This window comes from Strix aluco, chromosome 2 (assembly GCF_031877795.1).
Source record: "Strix aluco isolate bStrAlu1 chromosome 2, bStrAlu1.hap1, whole genome shotgun sequence".
In the NCBI taxonomy this organism is placed as follows: domain Eukaryota; kingdom Metazoa; phylum Chordata; class Aves; order Strigiformes; family Strigidae; genus Strix; species Strix aluco.
The window spans coordinates 25,166,423-25,189,867 of record NC_133932.1 but is presented as its reverse complement, the minus strand read 5'-3'; the positions used below and the strand labels follow the sequence as shown (position 1 = coordinate 25,189,867).

The following is a 23,445-nucleotide window of genomic DNA, read 5'->3' as shown; positions in this document are numbered from 1 at the left end:
AAATACCCACCATGTTGCAGACACCTGAGAGGACAACAGCTCAGCTTTCTGAATCTTGCTGTGACTGGAAAAGGGATGATTTATTTGTAAGGGTTTACATTCTTGTTGATATGTCATTCTTTTTTTCTTTATTATAGATTTCAATGGCTGGAGAGAAATATGTTAAGTCCTTCCCAATGAGACTCAGTGTTTAGGGAAAATAGCTGAGTAACTCTCAATGGACTTTTATTCTTTCTGGATAATCTTTTATTTACTAAGTCCTCTTAAATGATTAGTTTCAGTGTGAGAGCTACTTTTTAATTAAATTATATTAATAATAGCCTGTTTCTGTTACACATGACACTATAAAAGGTGTTCAATAACAATCTGGTAATACTTTATTAATTAATTCTCTGGGAAAGAGCTTCCAATGATGACATTTTTCCATTGCATGATCAACGTACATAATACACCATCATTCTAGCAGGCTGTGCAACTATTAACAGCAAGCTTTACTATGATCGCTGGGTTTCTACTATTAAGAATTTTAATTTAACTATAAATAATATTGTCAACACATATATTGAGAAAGATCAAATTAGAATTTTACACTGAAATAAAACCCTCAGACCAGTTATGAAATAGCATCTAGCATAATCATTAAGCAGGAATTGAACTGGTAACATTATGGTTCCATGATTAGAAATATCTGAATAGGATATAATTACTTTTATTAAGGAGTATAGAAACACTTTATATGTGTAAATCAAAATAAAACAGGCAGGAAATACTGGTGGTCCTTTGCTATGCACAAATGGCAGGTTACTATTTTCAGTTAATAGCATTCTCACAGGGTATTATGAGATTTGGTTACTCTTTCTTAATAAAATGGAATGCATAAGGTTGCCACTTATTTCTTACAATCAAGATCAGAGTTGCAGGCTCAGAGGTTTTCATAGATTTTTTTGTTTTCTGACAAACGATTTTTAAGTTCAGAGATGTTTAGGTTCATTTAAAAAGGTGGGGGTGAAAAGGAAACAGAAAAAAAGCCATGGAAGTACCATATTGATTTTAGTGGCACACACTATCCATCATAAACAGCTAGCATAGAGATGCACATCTTACTACACTTAGTTACCTCTATATATAGGATGACCTTTGACTCAGATCCTAGGCTGGCCAGCTTTCTATTGTGAAATATCTATCTTGATTCCCTGGCAGAGGGAACAGGGGTAAGACTGGCTTATGTAGTTGTCTCTGTGCAGCACAAACACACTTTTTACTTGAAAACAGAGGTTTTGTCCCTTCTTTGGGGGCAAAGCTGTATTTTTCTCTATACATATGAACTGTTTTCTTTTCCCTGGAACTCTTTCTAAAGAGAATCACTTCAAACAGATTATAGAAAAACATTAACTCTTGAGTCTGCCTGCTTCCTTAAGGTGAGCAACTCCATGTTTGCCTGATAAAGCGAACACTTCTGTAGGGTCTCATATCTATCCATCTTCACAGTCCTTGAAGAGCACATTTCTCAGGGAAGTGTGAGCTACTCTTTATTCATATGCCCAGTTCCATTCTGTTTATTTTCTGAAAGAAGGGGACAGAATCAGTATAAAATATGTGGCTGGATTGTTTGAGCATCTGAGCAGAAGGTTCTTTGTGTACATCTTGGCTTTTTTTCCTGTGTTGCCCTTCAACAATTAATTTTTACACCTAAGATAGTCTACTACCAACTTCGACCATTATTTATGGCCTGATTATAAAACACACTGAAGATTTACTTTTCCCTCTAGCTTCTGTAAGGGCTTAAGAAGTTTTGAAAATTCAAGCTCTAAGCTGGGCAGACAAAACTAATGCATGAGATGTGGGAAGTTTTTTGTTGTTTTTCTTTGTTTGGTTGGGTTTTTGGTTTTGGGTTTTTTTTTGCCACAGCCAACTTGCCCAAATTTACAGAGGAAGATGATGTTAGACACAGTCAATATTCAAACACTGACTTAAGAAAGATGTCATAGTTTGAGATCCAGACATCTGGTCATCATTAACCATCGCTGTTCACACATGATACTTTACTTAGGCTGAAGCAGGAGGCAGACAGTAATTTATATCCTGTAGTCAGTGGGAAAAAGTCTGGTAAAATGTATAAGTGATCATGAATGGAAGTCTCTAGCAGGTTAAGCTGTAGAGTAAGGACAGTGAAGAGACAGATTTAAAAAAGGAAATCACACCTTGGTGATTTTCCTGGTTTACAGTAAGGAAGGTCCACCTAAGCTCACCAGATAAGAAGTGGTGTTAAGGTACGTTTTCCACAGAATGTTGGGCTGTTAAGAGATTTTGCTATATAAATGTTAAGCTTCTTTGTAGTTTTGTTCAGTGTTATTTTTTACATCTGTCTCTATAGTATTTTCCGAGGGGAAAAAAAAAACTATAGCATTACTTCATTCAATTTCAGTTGGCATTGTGAAATGTTAGATTAATAGCTGTCAGGCAATCAAATATCACAAGAGTTTGCCTGTGTATTTCCTGAATTTTGCCAAAGATTAAAATGTCATCACTACCATTACGGACATTGGGTATATACTGAATCACTCTGTGGATTATTCTTTGAAAAGTTTCAGCAGCTGAGTACGTTTCAGGCATTCATCTCTTGTACTCAGTATTTCAAATCTTTATGAATTTGCTTCCTGGACTCAGGTTAATAACTCAGGAAAGACCACTAATTTAGCAGACCTCCACTTTAGATATTCTATTTTAAGCTTTAGTTCCTTGTATCTGTACCTTTATAGTTTTTCGTAGTCTTCAAGGAGCTTTCTGAATTTGTACAAAGTTCAAGAAAGTCTATGACACTGCTGCATACTTGGGCTGAAGGATTAAACAGTGAGACTGATCAAGTGATTACGTGGGATCAACGATTTTTATTTTAGATTACACTGAAATTGAAAGTATCTCACAATTCTGGAAATGTTTAAAAGGTGAAGAAAAGAAAGGGAAGGGAAGGGAAGGGAAGGGAAGGGAAGGGAAGGGAAGGGAAGGGAAGGGAAGGGAAGGGAAGGGAAGGGAAGGGAAGGGAAGGGAAGGGAAGGGAAGGGAAGGGAAGGGAAGGGAAGGGAAGGGAAGGGAAGGGAAGGGAAGGGAAGGGAAGGGAAGGGAAGGGAAGGGAAGGGAAGGGAAGGGAAGGGAAGGGAAGGGAAGGGAAGGGAAGGGAAGGGAAGGGAAGGGAAGGGAAGGGAAGGGAAAGGATAGCCATTGAAATCTATGAGCCAAGTAATGGTTTTCCCACCCTTTTTCTTGGGATGCACTAGAAAGCAATGTTGCAGAATTCCAGGTTTCTCCCTTCGCCTACAAGGTAACCATGTGCCTGACTTCACTGTCCAGCCACACCAGCGTATTTTTAAGCTGCACTGGATTTTGTTTCAGTCCTCTGTGTTTTCTCTGTTAGTCTGAGAGTTGGATAAAATCTCATTGAGTTTGTGGACATACAGGCTATCCTTCAGTCATGATAAACATAAGAAGCAATTCTCTTTTCAATCTGTATCTATGTGGGCACAGGCATAGCAGAAGCATAGCAGATGCAGACAGCTACAAACAGTCAGAGGATTGCTTCCAGAATAAGCCCAAGAAAAAAGATCATTCTGGATATTGTGCTGGTGAAAACCTAACCCTGAAAAAAACCCAAACCAAACCAAACCCAAACCCAAGTCAACTGTTGTGAGATTTCTGACATGTTCAATACAAGTTTTTAATATGTTTTTGTAAAATTAAATTTGTTTTAAAGAGACATGATTATTGTAATTAATGTTGTCTTCTAACAGAAGGAGCAACAAGTAGAAAGACACCAAACATTGATTAACATCTCATATGAAAAGAACCTAAGGATATTCATGTTGCAGACTTTTTGTTTCTGTACTACTAGCTACTTTTGATTTTAATTTTGAGGTTTTGGCTCATTCAGTGTCAAAAAAGTATCCATTTTTTGTCAAAGAAACCAATACTCTTGATGACAAAAATGACATTAGGGAGCTCAAGAGTTAACATCAGCAATTTTACTTTGAGCACTATGATTGTCCCCAAAACAAAAATGACTAATGATATGAGCTATTCAAAATGAAAACAAAAACTGATTTAAAAAAAAAAAAAAAGATTATGTTTATATAGAAATGAACAAGTAAGATCTCCAAACAAACTTGATGATATCTTTATTTTTCATTTTGAAACAGTTTAATTCTAATCTAGATTCAAATTCACTACATGACTGTCAAAGCTCTTCATGTGTCTCAATCCTGTATTCCCATTCTTCAGTATAACATGAATTGTTACAAGATTAATCTTCAGTATAAAGAACTTGGAAAAGCACTTTTTTCAAGTAGCAGGGAAATATAGGTAAACCATGGTACTCCATCAGAAATTATTAACTTTCAGCTTTTTTAACACTGATTAGTTTTAAGGTAATTGAGATCAGTTAATGTCTCACTGGGACAGGAACCTTATTTTTGTCAAAGTCTATCATCAAAACTTCTACCTGAATTGAGAACTGTAGGAATTGAATGGGATTCCATCTCATTTTCTGCAAGCTGTTGAACGTATTCTTTATAATTTTAAATTTAAACCTCTCTGGGATAGTCTCATGAAAATAGAGTGTTTCATTGGCTGCATAAGGGAGTAACAAAGCTGTTCCCCACTTTCTGATCAATTATATTGATTGTGATTCTGACATTTTCAAATGTATTTCTCCATTTACTCCAATTATACTAAGCATGATTGTTAAGATTATTGTTTTGGACTTTGAAAGACGTGCAATGAGTCAGCTCACTTGTAGTTGTGTCAAAGTTAATTAATTTTTCTAAATCTAAAATGACCAGGGATGCATTCTGATTTCTGTTTTGAATTAGAACTACTTTTTCGCTGCTGTGTTATTCCTAGTTTGTATTGATTTTAGGTTCAAAGAGTATTAAATTCAATTCTAAATTTTCTTTTAACCTGTAGAGAACATGGAGGGATCACAAGCTCTGCTTAGAAATTTCCCCAAGAGGCTCATCCAAAGCTTAACGAAACATTCGCATTGACTTAATTTCACTTGATGTCCTTGGAGAAAACCTTCTCTTTTACCCTTCAAGTTAATTTTTTGGGAAATGCTTTTATTCAAATGCTAAAGATCCCAAATTAAGACTTCTTGCAGCTGAAATTAATTGAATTTTTGCAAATGTCCAAAAGAAAAAACAATATCAAAAAAGAGAAATAGGTATTTAAAAGTAATTTTAATTAAAAAAAAAAAAAAAGCATGGTGGGTTACCCGTGGCTAACAGCCAAAATCCCACCCAGCTTCTCACTTACTCCGCTTTCTTAGTGGGATGTAGGGAGAAAATAGGAAGAACAAGAACAGGAAAATACCCATGTTGAGGTAAGGATGGGGAGACTGCTTATCAATTACTTTGTGGGCAAAATAGACTTAAACTGAGGCAAAAGAAATTAATTTATTGTCAAGAAAAATAAATATTTGATTACTGATCCAGGTACTGGTAAACGAGAAGGGAAACTTTAAACAACACTTCTCCTCCTCCTTTCCCCAGGGTCAACTTCAATCCTTCTCTCTAGACTCCACCACCTGAACAATGCAGGACATACCAGGGAGTCACTGTCAGCACACAGCAGTTTCTCTCTGCTGCTCCCTTATTCTCATATCTTTTCTATGGGGGTGTTGATTGACAGCCGGCTGAACATGAGCCAGCAGTGTGCCCAGGTGGCCAAGAAGGCCAATGGCATCCTGGCCTGTATCAGAAATAGCGTGGCCAGCAGGGACAGGGAAGGGATCTTACCCCTGTACTCAGCACTGGTGAGGCCGCACCTCGATGACTGTGTTCAGTTTTGGGCCCCTCACTACAAAAAGGACATTGAATTACTCCAGCGTGTCCAGAGAAGGACAACGAAGCTGGTGAAGGGTCTGGAGCACAGGTCGTACGAGGAGCGGCTGAGGGCACTGGGGTTGTTTAGTCTGGAGAAGAGGAGGCTGAGGGGAGACCTCATCGCCCTCTACAGCTACCTGAAAGGAGGTTGCAGAGAGCTGGGGGTGAGTCTCTTTAACCAAGTAACAAGCGATAGGACAAAAGGGAATGGCCTCAAGTTGCACCAGGGAAGGTTTAGACTGGATATTAGAAAGTATTTCTTTACAGAACGGGTTGTTAGGCATTGGAATGGGCTGCCCAGGGAGGTGGTGGAGTCCCCATCCCTGGAGGTGTTTAAGAGTCTGGTCGACATAGTGCTGAGGGATCTGGTGTAGTTGGGAACTGCCAATGCTAGGTTAAAGGTTGGACTAGATGATCTTCAAGGTCCTTTCCAACCTAGATGATTCTGTGACTCTGTGATTCTGTGGATGCCTGGTCTGGTGCCAGGTAGTACCACCTTCTCCTCCTCTGACCTTATCTCTCCTGTTTCTCTCTCTTTCTGTTCTCTTGTACTGTCTCCATCTGGCATTTTCTGCCCCTTCTTATATACATTTCCTCTAGGCACCGCCATCATGTCTGCGGGGCTCAGCGGTGCCCTGCGGTGGGTCGGTTCGAGCCGGCTGGAACTGGCTATGTCCGGCACAGGGCAGCCCCGGCCTGTCCTCACAGTGGCCACCCCTTGACACCTGCACCCAATACAAATTCAAATAAATATTTAAATCAAAGCCTACCTCTGGGCCAGCTTTTCAAAATTTGGCTTCTATTTTTTAACACCTGCAGTTAATTTCAGCCAATAAAGCCTGTAGCTGAAGTGGTATGGAGGAGGCATTACAGTCAGCTTTCTAGCTTGAAACACGAGTGTGCTTTTTTGGAAGCGAATTTAGCAATCACACCAATTCACTGTGCCATGGTTCACCCTGTGGCACAGCCTCAGAGTACAGAAACCAGGTTCCTTGGGGTGTCGCTTCACCTGCAAAGGAGGCCCCAGGGAACCCCTCACCCACACCAGCCCCAGGCACAGCGCTGGAGCCGGGCTGAGCTGGGCTGAGCACCAGCACGCAAGGGCAGGACATGGGCACAGGCAGAGGCAGGCCAACGGCAGGGCACAGGCACGGACATGGGCATGGACATGTCTGTCAGCACCAAGTGCTTTGCTTCCTGTTGAGCTGCACGTCTCGCTCGTGCACAAACAGATGCACTTGCAGAGTGACAAACACGCCAGTATTTGGTCCAGGGTCTGTCACCCGCCTCAAAGTATTGTATGTGACCAGTGTGATATGATGTCTGCTTGCTGGGCTACATGCAATGAACTCGACAGTATCAATTGAAAGCCTAGTGAGACAGAAGCCATGTGACCAAAAAAAGATAAAAAATACAAGTAGGTTTGACACAGTAATTACCCCTATGATAGCTCTTTCTAGGTAAGGCAAATTGGTGATGACAATGTAGGGAAATTTGCCTCTCTAGCACTGTTTTCTGAATAAAATTTCCCACAGCTGTCAATCAGGCCATTTTACCCTCATACTAAATTAGCATCATTTATTTTAACAGTGTCTTTTGTACAATGCTGAAAGGTGAACTATATTTTAAATCAACCTTGAGAATATTCTGTTATGTTAAAAGTTCCTATTTTTGTGTAGTCTTTATTATTTCTTACCTGAAAGTCTTAGACATATAAGCTTTATATTCGCAGCTTTGTCCTGATCTGTAGACCATAGCCTAAGAAGTACTTTTTACTGGTTTTACTTTATAATTATAAGGGAATTAAAATTTCATTTTGATTGTGGTCATATATATTTCCTTTTCATTTTACTGTGTAGCCGTAAGGTGTTATCTGCTTCATACAGCACTTATTGTGCTTGGATATTTTGTTTTATTAAAACAGCAAATACCTTTTAACATTAGGTTTGTGTCTCTCCTGCACTGTCAATAAAATGCTGTAAGACTGAGTGATGCATAGGACCTTGCATAGGATGGTTATCGCTACAGGTAATTTTACAAAGAGGCTATGGCAACATAAAGCTGATATTTCAAAGGTAATTCTCAGGCAAATTACTTTTCTTCTCAAAACAGGAGCTACAAAATACAGTGTGCTAAATCAGGATATGGCAGAAACTGGTCACTGAGTTCAAGGATTATTTTTAATTCCTATCCATCATGAAGGTTTAAATATTCTCATGGAAAGAGAGAGGACTTGGATTTCCATTCCTATTGCAAGGACTTATTTTATCCAATACGAATCATAGTTACTGCTTGAGAGAAAGACAGTACCCTGTGTTTCATCTTTCAGTGCCCTGATCCCTTGACTCATGCTCCTTAAGAAGCAATGAGAAACTCTTTAGGAAGCTCTTTCAAGAAGCAATATTATGCTCACTCTTCTCCTCCTGCCTGTCCCACATTAAATGAGCTGTGTTTGACACAAAACCATGAAAGGTGGCAAGGCTTCTTTGTGACAAGTGGGTCTCTCTCAGACTTACTTAGAGCCTACCATGAAGGATGCTCTGGAAAGTATTGGTCATGCGGGTTCCAGACCTGGAAATACAATGGAGGCTTCCTGACTGAGTTTAGAAAGGGACAGCTTCGGAAAAATGAAAACAGAAAGCAAACACTTATATTATAAGGTTTATTATAGATTAATAACATTGAATGTGATTTTTTAGTATTATTTTAAAATATTTCAGGTTTGCTCAGGTCTGTTATTTTTTCTTGTATTAATATCAGGCAATCTGGTCCCATAAAACAAGCTGAACCTTTACAATGAGACTTGCATCCAGTATGTTTAAGCAAGTACTTAATTCTTCTGTGTCTGTCACTTCATTTCAGAGCCATCCAAATGTATATATGGTGGTGTTTATAAGCTTGAAACTCTCTCAGTGTCTGAGATTTCTTCATCTCCATGCACAGATGCAGACCACTTTGACTCACTTGAGCTACTTGGTGAACTCAGATCTCCTTTCAGAGACAGAATCTAGCAGTACCATTTGTGTTTCCTGAGGAGTCAATGCCAGGTTCACATCTGGAGTCTGCTCAGCATGCTACAACTAAGACACACTTAGGGTTTGAAATGGTGGTTGTGTCACACATCTATCTGTTAGTGAAGGGTAAGGAAGGACACCCGTAGGTGGTCCACAAGTTGCTCCACCTGGCCACTGCCTTCTCTGAGACAAGAAGAATAAGTGCAGATCTCTCCCTGCGCTCATTCCAGCACATGCAGATAAGTTCCATGGTGGGTACAGCTGGGAAGCATAAGCATCTGCTGGCACAAGGACAAGCTAAACAGATAGTTGCTGATGAAAAAGAGGAGCAAAGCAGGTTGTTACCACTGTGCGGGGAGGTGGATCACCACTTGGACAGCTGTTTGAAGGTATGCAGGTGGCCAAGAGGAGCAGCTGTTGGCACCACATCGGCAAGTAAGTGTCTGTGTTTGTGCACAGGGGAAGGATGGGGTATCCTTGTAGGAATGGAGGGGAGAAGAGGCACCTGCAGGGAGGTGAAGCAGGAGCTACTCTGGAGTCATCAGGAGGAAGGCCTTCCACAAGCACACTTGGCAGTAGCTGCAAGTTGGATCACCCTGGACCCTATAACCTATTGGTTACTGTACTGTATAATCTCCATTTCCCAAAGTGCCTGAGCTCTTCATTAAATCTCACCTTAACAATTCTGGCCTCAACTGAGCTTTACATAACTGCATGGGAGACAGGCTTGTAAGATTAAGAAAATTTGGTAGAGTCTCAGAGGTATCAAATAAACCTGAAACTACTTTACATTTGTAATTTAAGAAGGCTCTTCTTTCTGGTCTCTTGGTTAGAAAAAATAGATGTATAGAAAAATTTCATTTGGGGTTTTTTGCGAGCACTCAGATTTCATTCCGTCCCACTTTATCCACCCTTTATTGAAACTTTCCATCAGACGTACAAACTGGATAATGTGAGGCCTCTCTTTAAAAAATGAAAGAAATGAGTGAGCTAGTGAGCAAACCTATTCAATCAGCTTCTGTGTAGAAGCAGTTTTCAACATTAGCAACTGGATACCACCCATTAGCATGACTTAGTGTAGCTGTGAAATGCTGCCAAACTTTTGTAATACAATTATTATGTGGTGGCATTGCATAAAATAAACCAGGACTGCCACTATAAGCTCTCATTTGTAACAATTCTGTTTTTAAAAGCTGATGAAGACCATCGGGCAATTCGGTGGTACAAGGTAGATCTGGGAAAGCTCAAAGAGTATCATGAGAATAAATTTAAAAAATGCAGTACAAGACCTCTTATCAAATTAAAAGCCTGTCGCATTTCTGTGTTGGTGCTTGCTTTTCTAGAGAAAAATGCCAAAACATTCTTTTTTCCTGCAATTTAATAAACATTAATTCCTAATATTTGTATGTCACAAATCAGGCTGCAGAAACTTGTTGTAGTACCTTGCTGACTATTCAGAAAAAAATAATTCACAAAAGTTTGTTGATTCAAATAAGACAAACTTTCTATTAGTCTAATTAGCTAAACAAGGAGGAAAAAAACAGAGATGGTATTGTTTAAATATTGGTGATTTTTTTCTACAAATGTCAGGGGACTGTAGACTGTATGTGTAAACAGATAGTTCAGAAGAAATTCACCTGATTATGACGTTAAATAAAGATCTGCAAATCCATTCAGGATCTCAGAGAGGATCCTTAAGACTACTGAATTTTGTTAGTCCACAAGATCTTCACAATACATGTCACTCAAAAATCTCAGGCAAGGACTCAACTATCCAATTCTAACATTTAAATATTTAAATGTTTCCCACACACTAATGTAATAATAAAAGATATATTGCTTCCTTTCCTGTTAGCTCATTTAAGGTTTTACACTTTGTGTCCATATTTTGGAAGCTTTAGCTCAATGCAGACCCCTGCTGCTGCAAACAAATCTTTATCTGTAACCAGCTAAGTGGAGTTTTAGCAACTTTGTTCCCCCACTCATTATTTTTAACTCTTTTCTTATAGACCTTGACTCTTTCACCATTCACAACTACCAAATAACTCTTGCAAAGACAGATGAACAAATAAAAAAAGTCCATTCAATATGTTCTTTTCAGTTGTCATAACATTTCTCTTTTTTGCTTTTGTTTTTCTTTTTTTTTATTTTGATCCCTATTAAATAACACTTTTAGCTAAAATCTGTATCATGTAATTCTTGATTTTATCACTCATTAGTACAATATTGAAAGCATTCCTCTTTCAGGGCAGCATTTTATCTCACTGACACCTTTCACTTCTTTACTGAAGAAGTTCTTCACAGGATACTGTTTGCACTACCTTCATGTGTTAAGTAGTAAGAGATGTGAGGAATCAATCACCTTGTGTTGAAGCATCACATCCTGTAACTTACATTTTGCTCTCAACTAGTTAAACTTGATTTCTATCCTCACTGTGGGATAAGAAGGATCACTTGTGGTGATGTTAGGCCTTACAAATTCTTAGCTGACCCCGTTAATTTTAAAGGCAGAAGATAGGGATCTCAATAGGTCAAAAACTGGATAGTTTATTTGCTAGGCCCAAGATGCTTCTGGAGCACTGTTGTATTCTTGATAAAAAGACCACACAATCTTCAGCTGAAAAACAAAGGTGCTGGCTGTGGAGCTCTTTCTGCGGTCAGTTTGTCGAAAAGGCTTTGTGTTCATTGGGCAAAGCCACATGAGTGATCAGATGTGGTCTCATAGTTTGCTGCCACCAAAAGGTAGAGGTACTTTTTCATCTCCCTCCTGAGGCTGTGGAATCCTATCAGTTAACATTTGCCACTTTGGACCACTGTGTGAGCCACTTTAACTCACTAAACAACAAGGAATAGGATATGGATTAACTTCTGCTGGATTAGTGAGTTCCAAGAAAGAAGGAAGCACAACAACCTGGGCAAGGGCAAAGATTACTTAATGGCCTTATTTGATTGCTGAAAGAAGAATCCACTGGAGTTGAAGTAAGATCGGCTTGGCTCAGGATCTTTCACAACTGTTTTTCTCCTTAATCTGCTCAAAAAAACCCCAAAAGACAAAAAAACCTAGACATTTACAATGAGGTTCTTGAACTTTAATTCTGTGTAAAGACTCCTGAAGCACAAAGTCCGTCCTGTGCTTGAGCAGAATTAAGATGAGATGCAGAAAAAGGGAGGATTGCTATGGAGTTATCCATACTGTCTCATCACCTTCACCTGGTTGTACTTATTTTCCCATTTGAAGTCCATAAGTGTATGAATTCTGTAAAGGTCAATTACTACGATCATTTTTCTATTCTAATTAGCTTTGGTTTGCATATTTGCATTTTTGTGAAATTTTACTATAATTATTTCCTGCAATCTGGCAGCTTCTTACCACACCAGCTGCACAGAGTTGCTGGAGAGTCAAACTTGACAGGAAACCTGGGAGTTAATTCTGTCTATAGGGGATCCTATGTTGCCATAGATATGGTGAGAGTCCTGGTCCTTAATATTTAAAAGATAAAACACAGGAAAATGGTATGAGCCCAAGGAATTGTGTTGTTCCAATGATCCCTAGAAGCTGAAATGGTCCCATGGGCAAAGGGCAGCCAGGTGCATCTTAGAACATGTCAGAAAACACTGATAGAAGGTGTTGAATCACAACCTTTGATGGCCACAATTTCTGGGAGCTGCAATAGTGGAGAAATATCAGCTGGCCTTCAGACACTCAAAGACTAGCCTTCTCTAGACATAGAGGAAATGTGATGAGGCTAAATCTCGGGAGAAACAAACTTTAGAAACTCTTGCTGCAAGCAAGAAAGGCTAAACTAGAATAAACCTATGAAATTCTGATGCATGGAAATTTGATTAGAAGATAAAGTCATTGTTATTCCTTTTTTAGTGTCCTTTTTTATTACTTTCCAAACTTTGATTCACAAAGCATGTTTCTGGTCATACAAATTGCTACTGGGTTTGTGCCCATCAAAATAAAGCGATGTGGTGTTATGTTGCGTGTATACCACAGATCAAGGAAAATCAAAATTGTATCAGAGTACTGAGAATTTGGACCCTCAGAACAACTTTGTCACAGAATTTTGAAAAAAGACCTCTATGTAGTCTGCATATATTCTTCTGTGTGTAGAATTAACATGTAGTTACAGTTTAACTACTTTTTAGTTATAGGGGAAGAGCTATAAATTTTGCCATGCTTAAAGCTATATTTGACTTAAATTTTCTTTTGGCAAACAACAGAGTAAATGGATCTGCTTATGAACTGGTCTCTCCAAGGTGAGATTTGGGGAACATTCTTTACCCCAGCAATCTCTTTCTCCACATCCATGGGTACAACCTTTTAAAAATTCAGATTAGTGGTCTACCATAGAACTTTGATAGACCATACCATAGACCAAGCTACACTTTTGATTTTTTCCATTTACTCTCAGGCTGTTTGCTGAATGGACTTTAAATTAGAAAATGCACCTGATTTCTCCCATTTCCCTGCCTAACATTTCTTAAATAGTGATTTTAATGTACACTTAGTACTTGGGGGACTTTATAAACTCCAGAGATTTATAACTTGATGTAAACACAACCTTGAGAAACCATTTCAAACTACAAGCATGGTGTAATGATCACATAGGAAAATACAAATAGTTAGTAGAAATCAATAGGCCAAACACTGTTTTCTCATGTAAGTCTGTCAGCTCAGAATACACCCTTTGAAATCAATATATTTATTCTGGATTTACTGCTTTTTCCATGGCTAGCCTGATATAAAGATCTAGGCTTGGGATGCCTTAGAGCGCATGTGTTGTGTCACTTGCCATAAAATGAAGATTAGGCATCACTTCATAAAGATTCAGAACAAAAGTCAAAGCAGGTAAATCAACCCTTTAAATATTTAAAAAGAAATCTATCAGTAAATACCTGAATAGACTGAGAAGGAAAGAATGGCGCAACTGCAGAATGAATGGTATCCACAGCTAGTTCTTTAATGCTCATTTGTAATACAGATTTTGTTTCTAGTTGGGATAATTTAGAAGAAAATAAAAAGTTATCTATTCAACGAGAGAAATGTAAGTCTTGATAGATCACCCTTTCGTAATACATATTAAATTGCATGTGTAAACATTTCCATACAGTACTATCAGAAACCAAATTAAGAAAAATTGAGTTCTAGATCAATATAGATTGTGTTTGAAGAAGATATGATTTAATGGAGTTAAAATCTGAAAAATCTAAAATCTATAATGCAGTTAAAACATAGTTATAGAACAGTGATAAATCCAGGAGAACAAAAACCACTCTCTATTATTGGGGAAGTGCTACATGATATAGATAAAGATTTGGAAGTTAAAATCATGTATCAAAAACTGAACAGGCCTTGGGGTTGTCAATGCTTGAGTAGAAGAGCTCTAAGAAAAGCTTATTTGCTGCAGGAAGTTGTTTGAATCAGTGACCCTCTGCATTAGCACTGGAACAATGTCACACCATTGGGTTAGGGAGGATGCCATGGAGCTGTGATTCGTCAGCATTTAAAGATATTGTTGAAAATACCATTGATTTGTGTATTGGGTTTTTTTTTCTCAGCAGCTAAGTGTGTTAATTCTGGTTCCCTGGATAATTTCAAATAGCTAGTTATACTAAAGGGTATATAGAGTAAATGCTGTGACTCATTTTATCCTGAAACGATAGCTTTTTTCTGCCTTGTTTCAAAATTGTTACTGCAAAGTCAGATCAAGTTAGGCAAACTGATTTTATCATTCTGTTAAGAAACTTTTTCTTACCTTTTCTGCATAAAGCAAAGCAAAGATTTTCTAAAGCCATATTTTTTAAAAAACATAAAATATATTATTTGGAAAACCCTAGCATTCTCATGATTTTATACATCTTTCAGAAATCACTGTCTGCACATGCTTGGTAGTGTTTTGTTAAATCTTTTAACAGTTATATAATCCCAAAGGATACCATCTGCACTGGCATTGCTCCAGTTGGGTTGAGAATGACTTTCCCTGCAATTGTCTCCTAAGATGCTTCAGGTCATGCTTGGTCCAGCAGCTGCACTGAAAACTGAGAGTCTGTTGCTCTAGTGCTCCCTGTGACATCCTACAAAGGAATCAAGCAGGATGTAGTAAGAAACCTAAGTCAAGCAGTAATACAAGAGGAAGGATCCCAGGATAAAGCATGGAGAGGCACGGAATGGAAACCTTGGGTAGAAAAGACTGTGGTTCTTAGGGTGCAATGGGAGAAGAACCTGGGCCTGTAAGGTTAGGGATGGTGGAACAAGAAGTCTGAGTGATGAAGACAGTGAGATATGATAAAGGTCTCAAAGGAAAAGTATAGGACTAGAGGCTACAAAGTGGAGCCTTGTGGAAAGGGAGAGCAAGAGAGAAACTGAATGAAGAAGCAGAGATGGAAGCTGCATATGACTTATGAAACAAGCTTATTGTGTGACCTTGAGGTCATGTAACTTCCACACACTGAATCAGTTCCTGCAATTTTAATGAAGTCTAGACTGGAGGGGGAAGCCAGAAGCACCAACTCTAATCTTAGCCTCTTTGTTTCTGAGCCTGACACTCTAATCCCATTGGGATATCTGCCCCATCATTTAGACATATCTGCCTTTCTTCCCCTAGGACCTTCCTTCAGACGTTAGCCTACCTCTTTCCTGGCCTTGAATGATTCATTCTCCCCAGGAATTTTTCTCCTTTTTGTCCATAAATCTCCCAGCAGACCTGACTCCAAGTCAGATGTTTCTTTCATCTCACAACCTTTACACTCATTCTCTTTATCTGTGAAGACACCGCTGACACTGGCACAGGCAACACTTGAACATTCACCCATATCCTGACAGCCTTATATTCAAACCTGTCTATTTTGCTGTTGACCAGAGAACTCAAGTGCGTAAAAAACTCCACAGCTATCAGAAAGTAGCCACTAACAAATGCACCCAAATTCTTCTTAAAGGCAACACACACAAAAAAAAAATTTAAGGCAGAAGGAGCCACTGTAGTTGCTTAGACAGTCTATTTAAAGCAGCTTCCAGAATTTCAGCATACAGCTCCTACTGACCATAAGTTCTGACTCAGGTAGCATACTCCCTTTAGAAAGACAGCCAGATGAACAAACTAATGGCATTTTTTTTTTTTTTTTTTTTTTTGGCCTGAGGAGAAGAGAAAATACATGAAGAAAGAGTCAAAAATTCTAGACAGGTTACAACTGGTTAGGCAAGGGTTACAAATAATAAGAGATAGAAATGGACATCCCATCCTCACTTTTGAGTATAACTTTGAGCAAGCCCATTGTTTTCTCAATGCCTCTTTTCCTCCAGTAGTAGTGTTCTGTCTTCATTTAGCTTTGTGGAAAGCAGAGACATATTTGAGGTGTGTGTTTGGAGACATTTGTAAGAAGATACCTTTTATATGACTGAAACAAAGCCCAATCCCAGCCTGTGTGCCAACCTCTGCCTGTTTTTATTGCCTGGGATCTGAGAAAGCTTTTAGCAGCAAACTTTGAAAACATTTCCATCAGCTACGTGCAGGTGAATATAAAGTCACTTCTGATAAGCTAGCAGAAGAGGTGAGGACTGATGGCGTGGAAAAAAAAAAGATGACTGCAGGAGCTACTCTACTTGGCAAATGGGTACCTTTCAATTAAAATGTTTTTCATTCTGTCTCACCAAATGCCAGGTAACAGACTGAGAAATACAAGTTAAGCCTAGAGAATGGAGTATTTTGTCTTGGAAAGCAGTGACTCTGAAAGGAATTTAGGGGTCACAGCAGATATATGACTCCAAAGGCTTTTATGTGGTGCTGCGGGAAAAGGGTTAATGCCATCCATGGATATATAAACACAGGGGTAGAGGGAGGTGAGCTTACCTCTGTGTGATTGTTATTGCAGTACTCAGTGCTGTTCTGGTCTCCATATATTTAAAGGATGTTGGCGAGGGTGCTAAAAAGAGCCATAAAAATTATTTAATGGCTGGAGACTTAATGACATACAGTGAGAAATTTAAAGCACTCATTTTGTTAAGCTTATAAAAAGGAAGATTGAAAGGTGATTTGATAATGGTTTATAAGCACATGCATAGGGAAAAAACACCAGGGAACAAAAGATTCTTTAATGTACTGGGGAAAAAAAGAAGTATAGAAAGAATTGATGAATAAAAGCTGAAAGTGAAAATTAAAAATACATATCTTTAGCTGAAAAGGTAAAAATTGATGAAAATTAACAGGGGAAATGCTGGACTTTCCACCTCTTGCTGACTTTACATCAAGATTAGAGTCCCCTTCAGAAGTTGGCTGTAACTGGAGAAAATATTTTTAATCACGTTAATTAATGAGAAAAAAAAATATGGTCCCCATCAACTTCCAATATTTTATCTTTTTTTAAATCATCATAGCATGGGCAATAGACTGCTGCGTCAATTGGTAGCTTTCTTGACCCTCAGGGTCATAGGTATCCAGTGAGTGGGACAATGCAGAGGGTATAGTGTCAACACCCAAATCAACCGGCTATAGTTGTGAAAAAGTGGATAGTGCAAGAAAAAGTGGATAAGACAATGATTTGTACAGATAGGCTGATAACTATTAGGTAAAGATAATGGACATAGACTTGATATTAGAAGTTTGCCATCCCATTTGTAGGACTTGCCAGAAGATATAGAGCAAACATCATGTCCTTTCCCAGCATTTATTTTGAAGGAATTTGACCCCAGCTATCTAAAAGGTAAGAGTCTTTTTGGTATTTAGACCATATTCAGACTAGCATTTCCTTCTGACGTTCATGAAGTGAAATAATACAGGTAAAATGTTAGGGAAAAAATTCTCAATAGAAAACATCTTAATCTTTGAAAATAATTCTAGGGGTTTTAGTCTGACCTTGAGTTTTATTTGTTTGTTTGCTTGTTTTCACCTTTCCCTTTTTGATTCCTTCCTTCCTTCCCTACTTTTCTGGGTATTTCTGTGTGTGCCACACAAGGAAGGCAGGCTGGAATAGCTCTCTGACAGGGGTCTGCTCTTGTTACAGCTCCTGTGCCCCAGGCTGTCTGCGTTGATTGACCGCACTTCACCTTAATGTTGAGACAAGAGGAGACCCCGGTCCTTGTTATTCTCCTTTAAGAGTGATCTAATAATTCATAATGAATTGCTGATTTGGTTAATTTCACTCCCTCCTCCCTGTTTGTGAGTTATTTACGATTCTCATAAATACACTTGCTGAATAATTCCTATTAACAATTCTGGTCTGCATCGCATTTCAGAACACTTCACTGCAAGTCTTCAATGTGCGACATTTGAGCTGTGTTATCTAGTTTAAAGTAAGGATTTCTGGTATACTTTTCCATCAGATGACTGAATTCCTGGGATTCACTTTTCTTAACAGTTTAGGATAGTATGTCAAAGAAAAACGAGACTCCTTATTCTGTCACACACAGTTTGTGATCTCTGACAATTATCATCACCTTGTTCTGCCCTAGGTGTAAATTGGAGACTACACTTTCCTACTCACTTTTCAAACATGTATTTCTGCAGTAAAGTAATGTCCTGTTTATGAGCAATACGTTAAATGAAGGTTTTCCGGTCTGGAAAATGATACCAGCTCATTATTTTTTCCTTTTTTTTTTTTTTTTTTTTTTTTTTTTTTGGCTGAGTTCCTCTATATTCCTGATGTTTCTTGCATCTTCAGGTCCTTTCTCACCTGGCACTAGAGGAGGTGCTCATTCCTTCACTGTAGTCATGATTGCTTTCTGGTGCAGGGAAACTACTTGAGCAACAAGCAGAGAGAGTCTAAAAAAATTACATTAAATCCTACCTGTAACATATTCCTCCAACAAGAAGAAGAATGGCTCAGTGATTTCTGAACCTTGGGCCAGATTTTACTATGTGTGGGGCTCTGTGTAGTGCATTTGTAGTGGCCACAGTGTCACTAATCATGTAGCACTGATACTCAGGGCAACAGTGAGCCTAAGGAGCTTGACTTGTAATAGCTCCTCTCATGAACCCTGTAATAGACAATCACCATATTTCTTTGCTGTTCTTCAGCCAGCAAGGAAAATGTGGGCCTGGAAGCAAAGCACAGCAAGAGGATTTATTCTCATAGGCTTGTTCTTCAGATTCATTACCGTAATCACATGGCCCATTCTTGCCATAACTTATGCTTTGTAAGTACAAGTTGTATTTGATGGTTTCTCTCTTCCAGTTCTTGGTTTTCTTCTTAAACATCACCTACTAAAAAGGCTGGTGGGAAGGAAGACAAATATGTGTCAGACTCAAGGTATAGAGGTGGAAAAGAACAAGAAAATTAATTGCTTATTCATTGGTGCTAAACATTTAGGTAATAATCACCAAGAACTGGAAATTCTCATAGAGAGATAATCTGGTCTAATTTGCTATGTTGAAAGTCAATGAGAAGGGTTGTATGGTTGGAATATGAAAAAAAAAATCACTGGGCACAATGTTTTTAGGAAGGACAAGGTAGGGAGAATGGTATTTGCTAGTAAACATTGTTCTCACTCATTCAAAACTGGAGAGTCATGAACATATGTAAATCAGTGCACAGTCTAGCAAGGTGAGGCGTGGCTGTTACAGATCAAAATTAAACTAGCAACGACAATGAGCAGTTGCCTGAACAGAAACAAATGATGTTACAAATGAAACTGCAGTGGGTGAGCATGAATAGTTATTTCAGATAATTTAAGACAGTTTCCTTACATAAAACTACTGCATTAAGATTAACTAACTTCCTGATCATCATGACAATGGACAAGGGTGAATTGATCCTTAAACAAATTACAGTAGTTGCCCCAACCCTGCCCAGTCATAGCTTGATAACATTCAGTAAGCATGAACAGAAGTCTTATTTTTAGACTTTCATACTTAAATTTAACAATTGAATTATCCAAGTCTTAAAATGTTATATGTAAGGATTCGGAGGAAAAAGAAAGAAGAAAACCTCAACAAATGAAAGTAGGGAATACATTTAAGATGTTTGCCAGTAGTTAGAAAGCCAGCTCTGGCTCAAAGCACATTGTAGTTAGACGAGATGCCTTGAAAACTCACAGCAGTTAAATAAGGAGATGGGAGAGTAGTACAGGGGCAAACATGCTGTCTGACACAACTGAGTATAGGGTTGCTCAGATTAGCATGTAGTCCCCTTTGCAATAGTGACCATTAGAAATGTGTGACAGGATATTCACTTTTGAAAATATGATCCAGATATGAAGGTTTAGGATATACAACCATTTCATTCAGTTAAATGAACATGCATTTGTATAAGTTCTGTACACAACGGCTTTAGAAGTGGACTTCAAAACCATGGTCCTTGTGCCTCTTAATCACTGACACTCCAGACACAACATTAGAAAGGCTCTTAGTTTTAGTAGCTTCTCTGCAAAGATATGGACCTACCCAAAGGGAGACTTGTATTCAAATGACAATTTATTCATTTATCACTCTTCTTATATTTATTAAAGGCAGTATTTACAGCATGAGATATTACTAAGTTGCAAGGACCTTCTTGTTATGAAAGTGATTTAGTTTCCATTGGTTTTTATACCAACTTTCAACTTTCTTTCTCATAATCCAGATAATAATCTACAGATTATTGTATTCATACATAACGTGTTATTATATTATTATTGTTATCCTCTCTGGAGGTTCTGTGTATTAATAAATATTTGGGAACATGGCAGATATTGCTGAGCTGTTTCCAGTGAAGAAAAAATCTACTAAAATGAATAACTATTCTAAATGTATAGTTTGAACACACTCAGTAAAGATGCATGAGATTTTAGCTGCTAAAGTACCCTAGGCCTAATATCAATGCTCTGAAATGTCTTCTGGAAGATTCTCTCATTTGTTATCTCTATCTCTCTGTTGACTACAGGAGGCAGCTTACTCAAACTGACCTGAAACTACATGTCTGAAAGATTTTTTTGTGAAGTGTTGTGGGTTTTTTTTCCCTAAACCATGGAAAAGCTATAATAAAAACCATTTAAAACCATTATTAAGGTTGCAGAATGAAACATTAAAAGTCAGAAAATAGTAACATTAAAGCTTCTGTTGAAAATTTCATGTATTTTGGCATAAATTATAGGACACAGTCTAAATTGCATGATCGTATTTTTCTTTTTTCCCTATGAGTTCTGTTTGCTACAGTGTTTACATAATGAACAACTATTCAAGATCTCTTTTATCATTATTGCCCAATACGTGTCTCTAGGATGTATTGCACTCTGTCCAATCTTTCTCTGAAATCAGAAATATTTATTGCCCTGTGGATTTTTCTGATTTGATCATTACTATAAAATAAGAATACTTCATAAACCATACCATAACACCTCTTTACAGCTGGAAAAAAAAAATCTGCATTCAAAGATTAAAATTAAAAGTGTTTGCTAATATTAAAATCCCTAAATTATGCCTTATTCTTTGGAGAGTGTTGTAATATCTACAAAATCAGTTGCACCACTTGCAGATATGCCTGAGTCTTCTCAGTACCGTCAGTGGTGCTTATGTACCTCTGCTCTGTCACCTCTCAGAATTAATCTATCCATGTCAGATTTAGGTCAGTTTAATGCTACTGAGAAATAGTTACACTCTTACATTGCTCAGAAAATGAAGTCATATGCAAATGAATGGGAATCAGATTGTAGTGAAACTCTTCAGACAAAATTTATTAGTCTCTGGCACATCAATCAATGACTGTGCATAAAAGATACGTATCAGACTAATCCTGTATCTTTCATAAAGCATAAAATTTACAGTACCTATAATATCCTTATGCATAAGCTTAAATGTGAATTGCCAGTGTTTGCAATTATCTAGAAAATGGTCTGCTCTTATAATTATTAAAGCAAATGTATAAACTCTGGATGACAGAAAACACAATTTTACTGCTATTAAGAGACAATTTAATGTATGAAATCACATTAGCATGCTCAAAAGATGGCTTTCAATCATTCACATGAACATTACAAACCTGTTCTATGGAACTCCAGAAAAAGGATGGGTGATTTTTCAAAGATAAACCTTTATGAGTAGATTACTTGCAGATTGCAAGTAGAACAGAACAGCTATTTGCTGTCCTGAGAAACCATCAACTATACAAACTTCCTTCATATACCAAGGAGTGAAACTACTTAGATATATCTGAAAAAAATTTTTTTTGGAACTAAAGCCAATTTCCAGGTCTCATTACTTAATATTAATTAAATGTTTCTCTTTCACTTCAGGTGCTGGGAGGCAGGGAGGAGAGGGGGTGAAGGAGTTTTGTTCATGGGGCCCCTCACATACTCTGTGACAGAATGAGAGAGAACTTAGACTCACAGCTTCCTCTGCCTGGGTGAGCTCAAACCAGTGACCAGGCTGATATCTTAGCATACAAACCGCTGGATACCTGTAGGGGAGAGTGCAAACACATTGAGTACAGACCTCTCTGAAAATGTCTGGGTTTATATGCCTGAAGTTTCCTCTGTAGACCTAGTCTTTCTTCTGATGCCTCTCCCACAGAAGCAGTTATCTCCCCCAGTCTTTCTCAGGAAGACTTCTTCCTCTCTTTGAGGATGAAGTGTATGGACATTTTAAAAACTTCCCTGACATACTTTCTCTTTCCATTTGCCCTCCTGACATATAACTCCATGACAATGTAGACTATTCCAGTTGGTACAACAGCTACAACATACAAGCTACAACAGTTTGATATAACTCTAAGGCTGATGTCTGCTCTTTGGAGATGTACTTCCAAGTCCAGAAGTAATAACAGCAGGAAAACTTACTTCCAATAGCATGATCCTGTATTTTGAGGATTATCTGGCTGTTGCATATTTTTACTAGAATGTTGCTTCCATAGAAGTACCACATTTTCTTAGTTCAAGAGGACCTGCATCAAATTCATAGGAAGGTATCCAAAAGGTAAAGGTGGAAAAGCAGAGACCTTCTTTAATGTAAACATAATTTATAGTGTCTTTTCTGTAAGCAGTTTGCCTTTTTCATTATGGATTATTTAATGTCTGCCAAAAGTCAAGAGACAGTTGTGCTTAGCTATATTTCTGACTACCAGATAAATATGAAATCCAGTTTAATCTATGAGAGGACAAGTAAGTGCAAGATCTTGATGTAGAAGATACATGAATGACCGGGGTCAAAAACCATAATAAACTTTTGTGTTTAGAGCTTAAATAATAACTCATAATAAGTAGAGATAGGAGAGAAAATGGAGGTCAAACACTGGTAGAAAGATTGAACCAGCAAGTGCAGATGTTATTCAAACTGATAAAGTAAATATTATTTCAGTGAATGGCACATTCCCTTTTTTTTTTTTTTTTTTCAGCTCCCATTTGTGATATGCAATAAAACATTATGAGCCTGAACTGGAACTGCTTATCTGCTATGAAAAGTGAGGGAAAGATGAGCATATAGGATTTATGCACACACAAACTGGGAGGGAAATCTCATTTGTGTAGACAGACATGTATGTACATATATTCTTGCTTTGGAAAACAGCACCGAAGCTCAGTTTTCATTGGTGCATAAATATGGCTGAATTTCAACTTTCATTTTCTACTTGATTTATCATCTATATCT

General features: G+C 38.0%; 1 long non-coding RNA gene across 1 annotated transcript; it reads right to left on the bottom strand.

Annotated features, from left to right (window-relative positions):
* Nucleotides 1-13,857: 13,857 nt before the first annotated feature.
* On the bottom strand, nt 13,858-22,723 carry LOC141920146 (uncharacterized). The gene is made up of 4 exons (XR_012622227.1): nt 22,638-22,723; nt 22,189-22,258; nt 16,741-16,813; nt 13,858-14,968 (listed from the first exon to the last, which is right to left on the bottom strand). It is a non-coding gene; the product is annotated as an uncharacterized LOC141920146 (long non-coding RNA).
* Between the last annotated feature and the right edge of the window lie 722 nt (nt 22,724-23,445).